The sequence below is a fragment of the Bombus vosnesenskii genome, unplaced genomic scaffold, assembly GCF_011952255.1.
Source record: "Bombus vosnesenskii isolate JDL3184/JDL3185 unplaced genomic scaffold, Bvos_JDL3184-5_v1.1 scf7180000013452, whole genome shotgun sequence".
Classification (NCBI taxonomy): domain Eukaryota; kingdom Metazoa; phylum Arthropoda; class Insecta; order Hymenoptera; family Apidae; genus Bombus; species Bombus vosnesenskii.
In genome coordinates this window covers 89199-98534 of record NW_022883062.1, presented here as the reverse complement: position 1 = coordinate 98534, position 9336 = coordinate 89199, and the positions used below count along the sequence as shown (strand labels likewise).

The 9336-nt window shown below is 35.7% G+C and overlaps 1 pseudogene; it reads right to left on the bottom strand.

The window, feature by feature from the left end:
- Window positions 1-908: 908 nt before the first annotated feature.
- On the bottom strand, window positions 909-991 carry LOC117238353 (annotated as a pseudogene).
- Window positions 992-9336: the final 8345 nt, after the last annotated feature.

Sequence of the window (9336 nt, the reverse complement as noted above, 5' to 3'; positions counted from 1 at the left end):
TCCCCTGTTTCGATTAAGATAACAGAGGTGGTTCAATGAAGTAACACTGTATTAACAGGTGAACATGAAATAATATATTTGACAATAATATGATGAATAAATTACACAAAGTTGTCTCGACCTTACGATATCTCTCAATGAATTCGTTAAACTATATGATTTTGATTTTGCTCGTCAGAGCTCCCGATGTCTAACGCTTGACTCGTCAGAAGGGACTGATTGCCTTTCGATCATTTCTTTGTCTTGTTTGGAAGACGACCCCCATTATGCTCGCTTCACGCCACCGCTCGCGCCTATGATCACGTATGGCTCTTCTTGTGTCGAAAACGTTACGGACAAAAATCGACGTTTCTAGGGCTCGCTGCTTGGCGACAACTATGCTCCTGTCACGACCGGCATACTTCAAATCCGACGGACTGACGATAGAGATAAAGATGTGGCGGCACTCGGCGACAATGTATATCGCTGAAGTGCCTAATGAACCATCAACATCCCAACGGTCCTTCCACCGAAGGTTCTAGAAGAAAGAGCACGTGGCAACGATCGCGGACGCCTAGCAAATGCATGGACGGTGGGGATGTTGAGGGATGACAAAAGAAAGTAATCGGATCCGATCGAAAGTAAAATCATAAGAGTCAGTCTTAGAAAGTCACGCCTAGAGTTCGGAAGTAGATTGTAAAGTGTATTGATGTTAGAAAAAAAATAAAGTTTTCTTTTTTTTATTTTTACCTCAAATTCCTTTTTTATTTTGTTATTTTACGTGACACTCCCGTCGATACATTGTATATGATCCGGCGGGCAGATAAGACGGTCTGCCTGCGACACTGTAGGACCGCGAGCGACGGTTAGAAAATACAGCCTGTGGTAAGCATCGTGGTGTAACACCTACTTTCACGTCGATTATTGATAAAGATTATTCGCCAGTGATACCATTTATATGTGTTCCCCCTTGTCTACGGGAATGTTAAACGTCTCTCCTTTCATACTACAAAAAAATTTTTTTTTTTTTTTACGTGGAGGAAATCTTCAAAGACACCTTACTACCGTGTGGGGACGGGCAGAAGGTAGTGCCGGATTCTTACCGGCTAAAACCTCCACGAACGGGGCAGTGTATCAGTGCGAGTTTTGATCGTCGGACCCCTGTGTGCTGAACACCAAGCACCTTTAACCAAGTATTCCCAGAAAGTACACCCAGAAGACACGCAAGGGAGGGGCTGGCCGCTTGCCTGTAGTATATTTACTTTTAAGAGAAATTTTGGTTTTTCCGTCCCCTTTTTTGAAGAGCGATCATGCCGAGGATTCGAACTCGCGACGCGTCGTCTTCAGTTCTGGACTTTAACGAGCGTAGCTGGCTGCCCCGTCGACTTTCTACCTGATTGGAAAGGATTTGATTCTTAATCTGGCAATGTATATCAGGAAGTATTCTAATTAGCCTCTTGAAGGAGATGTATATTTTTCATAGCCCTCTCAAAATATAAGGGGTAAAGTTATATAATTCCCTTAATTAAATCATTATTATTAAGTCTATTATGAAGCGCTGAATAATATATTTTTGCTGCTATTATAATTCTTGTAGTTAGAGATGGCCGTTCTAAAAGAATTCCTGCCTCTTCTAATGCACTTATTTTCAAGATGCCTAGCCTTGCCTTTTCCATCACACTGGTAGAGATTTTATAATGTATGGGATTAGCATAAGTTATAAATAGGTCTAATTAATAATTTATAACAGAAGATTTTAACTTCACGATCTAGATTTAGATTATTAGAATTACGGTCAAGAATTACGAGGTGGATCTGTCCCGCCGATTGAAAAGTGCAGTTCATTAAATGGGCTTAGAAATCTGTTATAATTTTTCTTTTTACTTAAAATAAAATTTGTTTGTATTCGTTAAATATATATAAAATCATACCTCAAAATTCAACAGATTCGTTTCTTTCTTTCCCTTCTAAAAAATTCAGAGAAAGTGGCTGTTTTAGAACATTCTAATTCCGAACACTCCCTTAATCGTTTTATTTACTTATCAATTCGTATCCCGGTGCTTTTTGGGGGTTAAAATGCTAATAGATCATTTCTTTGACCTCTGAGTTTGTGAATGGTTTTACAGGAAAAAATATCTAGAAAGGTGATTTACAAAAATTTCATGTATTATCACAAATATGATTTATAAATATACAAATATTTCTGCTTCGTTGGTAGAAGAAAGTGTTTTTTTTATTATTATTATTTAATTTGTACTTTACAATTTGTCCAGCTAGACATTTGGTAAATTTTTCTTGTTTAATTGCTAAATAACATTTAGATGGCTACGCCCAGCGGAATACCATCTTTCAGTTTGTTTATTTTATTTCTTTAGTGAGGTCAATGGGATGTTTTCTTTTTGTCTTCTATCTATGAGAGTTTTGTTTGTTTCGGCGGTCAATTGGTTTGGATGTGTTGTCGTTTTTTCCTGGTATTTTTCTGCGTACCTGCCGATTTCAACAGAAGAAAGTGACTTAAATACTTCGGCTAATGCACAACTAAGTTTGCTTTATCTGTGTAGGGTATCGTGTCCTCCTTGCGACAAATGGATCGCAGAAATAATTTACGATGAACAAGTGAATTTCTTGAATATCTACAAAAAAGAATAGTTACAGTCTATTGTAAGAGACAAGTTCCTTAGATACTTCTAGAAACAGTTGTTTTTGAATTTCTGAGGGATTGTTGTCACTTTTCTTGTTGCTTCGTTTAACCTGCGTTTCCTCTTGCTTCTCGATTGCTTTGCGATATTCTTCTGAGCTTATGTCTTTCTGTAATTTTCCTTTTTATGGAATCTGGATAGTCCTGTTTGCTTGCGGACTCTTCATCAGGTGTAGTAGAACGGATCGCATTTATTATGTTGCTATTCAAATATTCCATACCTGCTTCAAAATCTTCGTTTGTTCTTAGCGGCACTGAAGTCGATCTTGGGATGTTTAACCCTTTCGCTTCGGCAGTCCAGTCCGCCTAAGTGCTCTTCCTGTACGGAGGCGTGCACCACAAATGCGCACAGTGGCGTGATTGCTGTGTAAATGTTTTCCTAAGTTTTAAATAAGAATTCTACTGAATAAAACAATAATAAAACAATCTTTGCTCCAATATGATAAGTATAATTTACATCTTTAATATGAAAAGGCTTACAAAATTACAGGTAATATATTACATATTTACATATTTACAAGATGGCACTGGTATATGCCTGATATATCGCGTGGTCGCCGCCTATAAGCGGCACCCGAAGCGAAAAGGTTAAAACTTCTCGAAAGCACTGATAATTTGTGAGGTCGTTGTGAGTAGATCTATTTAGTTTTCAATAATTGTTGAATTACTTGTTGCTACAAGTGAGTGATCTGAAGAGAGTTCCAGAAAAGAGCTGACTCGGGCACATTTTGCAGAGATGTTTTAATATTTATATGATTTAATGTTAAATATAATGATAAAGAGATCAATCAACATAGTATTATATCGTAGATTATTTGAATTACTACACATGTTATATTTCTTATTATTTCGATCTCTTGGTATTTCATTTTTCTCTTTACTTCTCATATTTCTCTCTAATTTACTTTACTTCTCTAACTTATAATTTCTCATTTTATCGAAGAACTTTCAGATATGTAAATATACACACATTTTATCGCTCAGGTAGGTTGTGCAGCTTATTGCTTAATGTACATGAAACAAATATAGACATCCCATAAAATGATTCGCTTAACTGTTACCCTATACGCGCAAATATTATTATAAATAATATTTATTTTTATATGCACATATTTAAAAGGTAAACTTTTCGGTTTTCTACATATAAAATGTAGTAATATAATGATCCAAAACTTATTGTGGTTTATAATTATACCAATAAAGAGAACTGATTTTTATAATGATTCCTTGTGATGTTTAGAATGATATTTATAACGATGCTTGTTGATAAATTATAATTATTTCGTACATTATAACAAAAATACATGATACATTAAAGTTATTCGTTTTAAAGTATAATTAATAAAAAAACGAAGATAGTGTCACGTAAAAATAGTGGGAAAAATAATAATAAAAAGAAATGTTGGGCTCTTGAACCAGAGTTCCAGATACCTTTATTCTGCAATAAGATTGCAAGTGTGCGATTAGACCGTTACCGAAAGACTGAAGTCTCGATCAGTCCTTCAAACAGGCAAACAGTCTTTGTCCCAACTACGGGAAGATAGGGGAGACCTATTTTTTCAACGAACGGCGTCTCCCACTTGCAACTTTCCCTCGAGGGCGGCTAGCATCTTTTTTTAACTACCGATATGGAGATTGACCAATTAGCAGCAACGTCAATTTCCCTTACTTTCCGAACGAAGGCTATCCCCGATGAATCCCATGATCTCGTGTCCTTAGACACACTCCATCGTAGTTTTTCCTCTGTGGCATTGTTGGGACGGAAAGTCATTCTTTCTTGCGATCTCATCGACGAAAAGAGTAACACCTTACGATCAGTGAATATTACGCGTCCGACTTAGATTTTGTGAGCACGGATTCGTTATTGAACCTAGGATCATTGTCATTAGTTTCTCGAGTATCTAATTACCACGGTTACTTGTCCAGTTCTATGATAATCGTATTTGCATTAGTCAATGTCATCTCTATTGCACAACGACAACGCGTAATCCAAGCGAAGATTCGTTTCACGCCCCTAACCCTAATTCGAATGTAAACCCGACATATATATAATTCTTTACTTTGTATTGAATTATTCTATGTACTTTACATGCAGTCTGCTACAAGTAGTATACCAATAACTAATTTTTTCTACGTTAGTTTTACTCATATTGTTAAGAACGATGTAAATAAAATAATAAGAAGAGCCTATCACCAGGTACGTTCGAACGTGTATGCAAATGAATGGTCAATAGCATGAAAATTTTTAATTAAACTCTTTGCATTAAATACTTTCACGTGACATCTCTTTTCTATCAGAAAAATTTGAATTGATACTAAATAAATGAGGTTTTAGAGTGGATATGATTCTGATGTAACTATTTTCATTCGTACAACTCATACGTTATTTGTAATTGTTTTTAAACTGATTTCGAAAGTTAATAAAAAGTTGTATACGTTTTTATTTTATTTTCTGATTTGAATTTGTACAAAATTTGTCAAAGGAATTATCTTCTTTGTTGAAACTGAAAGATATATAGCACCTGTCCATTTCTTAAAAATTAATTTACATACAAAATGTTACTCATACATACATATCTGTATTTATCATAATTCTTAATCATTTTACTATTACGTTATGGTACATTTCAATTTTTGTATTAGATAATTTCAAATTAATTGTAAAATGCTATTACTAAAATATTCCTTGCTGTTCTGCAGACATATTCAATTGTAAAGCGAATAAAGCACGACTTGATCTTGTCTAATCTTTTTTCACTCTTTCTTTCTACAAATTTAATTTTTTTTCCATCCAACTGGCGTCTACTGATTCAGGTATCTACATTCCTTTTTCACAGCGGGCAAATGTATTGCTTTTGAGTTCCGATTATATTGTGACAGTTTACTTACCGTGAAGAAATATCAGGTCTCGTTCCGATAGATATACATTGGGTTGGCAATTAAGTCATTGCAGATTTTGTCATTAGGTGTTGTTATTCGGTCTTATCCGGTGTCAGGACCGGTACACTTCAAAACCGATGAGCTAATGGCGGACACCTACCAGACAGCAAGGGAGTGCACGGGGCAGCAGGGGGTCAGGGCCCAGACCCAACACCCGGCGTTCCTCCCTACTTCGTAAGATAACCACTTGTGTAGGGATGCGGCCGAGTTGTAAGAGCTCCAGTCTTTGAAAGTCACGGCTGGAGTTCGGAAGTAAACTGTCATTAGTGTAAACAAGAAGTTAGCAAATAAATTCTCTCTTTTTTTATTTTCACCTTCCATTTCTTTTTTTACTTTACCTGACACCGGCTTCGGCGAACCTTATATGCATGTAAATCTTGTTTTAAATGCATTTAAATTTTCTTAGTGGCTATTTTACTGGATCGCAACTTTCTAGGCGGTATTTCCTTAAAATTTGTTCTTTGTATGTTTCCGATAATTATATCACATCCTTATTTTTTATAACTTTTATATTTAAGCAATTATTTTCTTCCGATTCGGTTAACTCAAAGTGCTATCTCAATTTTGATGCGAGTTCTTCAACTATCTTATCATTTGTTGCTATAAAAAGTCAGCTACGTTTATTCCAACGATCGGTTGCTTCTGTCCCTTAATTTATATGCACACGATTCTCCTTCAAAGTGTGTTATATAATATCCAATGGTACCCAGATTAAGGCAATCCATATGTGCGTTTTTCTAGCTCGCATACTTTGTTACCGTCGGTTATAAATCCTAGTGGTTGTTCCATATATACTCTGTCCTTTGTATTTCTGTATAAGTATGACGATTTGACGTTGGATTGCTTGATTTTCATTCGATTAATCGCTGTTAGAGCCAGCATAGCCCTTGCTGTGTCGAATCGTTTGACAGGAGCGAATGACTCCCCGTAACTTATTCCGATTTCTAGTTATTTCCTACTGCGAGTAATCGTGCTTCGTACTTTATATTTCCTTTCTGCGAATGTTTCTGACTGTACGTCCATTTGCTTTCTATCGTTTCTATCTCTTTTTCGTGCTGCACTAATCTCCATATCGTGGGCTGTCTCATCGTGTTGAGACACGATCTCTGATTCTATCGCTGCCATATAGTTGTTTGGTAGTAATAACATTCGTTTACTCATTTCGCTTTTCTAATCTTTCGAAACGTCTTCTTCTCTTAAGCGCATTTCTCTTGCCATTAGCAACCTGTCATGCTTTTCTCGTGTGACTTTATTCAGCCATCCTAGTTTGGGTCCGCGTTTTATGTTTTCTTGAAACTCTTCTGCTTCTGGTTAATATTCTCTGTTCCCTGTATTACCTTCGTTAATTTGGCTTTTCATATTGTTGAGGTTTTATCTCGGAATAGAGAGAGCAAACGTGTGGATGAATGTATTGGGTTGGCAACCGAATATTATAGAATTTCTTTATTCAGAAATGTTAGAAATTGGGATTTCCAATAGGATATCCATCCTATGTAATAATTTATTGATAGATGGATTTATTACAATGGATTAAACAGAAAATCGATGATTATTTATTTATCATAATGTAGTATTGTAAATAATTATGATTAGTTTATTAATGATAAATGAATTAAACAGATGTCAATTAAAGAGAAAACAATGGTTATTAAGTATGAACTAATTGCAACAAACGTATAATAATTAAAGCAACTAGATAATTAATTAACAATGTTCGTCAACGCAAATTCAACTCTCTCTTAACAACGCTAACAACGCTATTTCGACAACATAATTCGCACTCTCTGACTTCTCAACTCATACTGCTGTTAATTCGTTTATCGTCCCCTAGCAGCCCCTTGCCTTTTGTCTTAGCCCCACTACGCACATGCTCGGCAATCGCTTGTTTGCAATCCGCACAACAACCCCAGGCCTCTCGTCCATGATACTACAATAATATGAAGAATGATTATTTAACGTGAACTTAATGCAGTAGTGTGATGTGACAACTGTCGAAGAACAACTCTTGACTCTTGACACTCCGGTGGCTAACCGAACATCAACGGCTGTGGTGCCGAAATATATTGATGGCCGTTAGGCCTATTGAAGTTTCCCACCCTTTCGGCTTGTCGGCATTTGCCCTTTGTCGTCGACATTGTCTGTATGTCGGTAATCTCTCCGCGGTACTATAATAGAAACGAAAAAACTGCTGGAAAGAGAATCGTTGTGTCAGGGCCGACGAGCGTGTAACATTAATCCACATCAGAGACCAGGCCGTACACCGACGACAAGATGGTAATAACAAACTGCAGACGCAAGTATATTGCGATCAAAATCTTTTGTATCTTTTCAAGCGAATGAAACTGTATTAAAATATATTGCGAGTAAATGTGTTCTGTATTTTAGTGCAGCGTGCAAAGTTTGAAAGGATATATTAATCCTTTTTTGTTATTTATACAATTGATATACAACATAACACATTTGGATATTGATCAAAAATTCATTTTTGATTGAAAATAATCTCACCTAACGCATGAAATGCCCCTTTATATTTAACTTACCTTACTTTTCTGTTTTTGTTGTGAGGTGCTTTGCAATATGAACACGCTTTTCCTGGAAAGAGTGCTAGACATGGCCCTATTGTCTAAAGATGGAATTTCCTTAGCCGTACAGCCGCGCCTTACGCGGCTGCGTCTGAAATTCGCAGTCTGAGTCTTAAATCCGAATTGTATGGACAACATCGATCGCCTGTCTGCACCACTCTCATAGCAACACCAACTGATACACGCGTCCGACGCTTGTGTTGTTACACATAGCACAGACGATTATGCTAATGTCATTGACAGCAATGCTGCTATTTTCCGACAAACGAGTTTTAAGTGTTGCGTCGGGTGTTTAGATACTACGTAACTTTGTAACGATTTCGATGAACAACTGTATAATGTGTACCTTTTTTAGCGTTTATTCACAAAACAGTTTTAATATAATAATAACTACATAATATTATAATATAATAATAATAATAATAATAATAACATAATGGTGTGATATTGACTGAAATGCCGCAGATCAATAAAATATTAGTTATAATGAATCCAAACCAATGGCTTTAAAATTACAGTACTTACAGATTATTAGAAAAGATAGAACAGATTAAAGAAAATTATGCTAATGAAATAAAATAAATAAAGGAGATAAAGAAACATAAAATGAAATAAAAGGATATAAAGTAATATATGATCATATAAATAAAGTAAAACAAAATAATTAACGAACCAATTTACAAATAGAAACTTTTTACAAGCATATAAGTAACATTATGTCTAATTAAATTATAAACAGTTTACGATATTACCGCTACTCGTGTAACATTTTTAATTTCATCATTCAAGGAAATACGTTTACTGAAGTTGATTCAGAATGTCAGTAGGCGCCACCTTCTAACCACCGGTATGTATCCAAGTTTTGCCTATGATTATATTGTTCAAGTCTGGAATTTGGTAATTAATAGTGTAAATTTACTCGGTAATACTGTGTTGTATATCAAATTTTTTTATCTTTCTTATTTCGTTTTTGATTACACGATGTCAATGGATCAAACATCTAAATTCGCGTCTAATATATTGTTCGAAATGCAATGCTCGAAAGGATGTAGCTGTAAAGATCATTTGCCACAAGAAAAGGTTAACAGATAACCTGTGTTATCCGGAAGGATAGCGGAAGCCCTTCGCGGTCCCTCC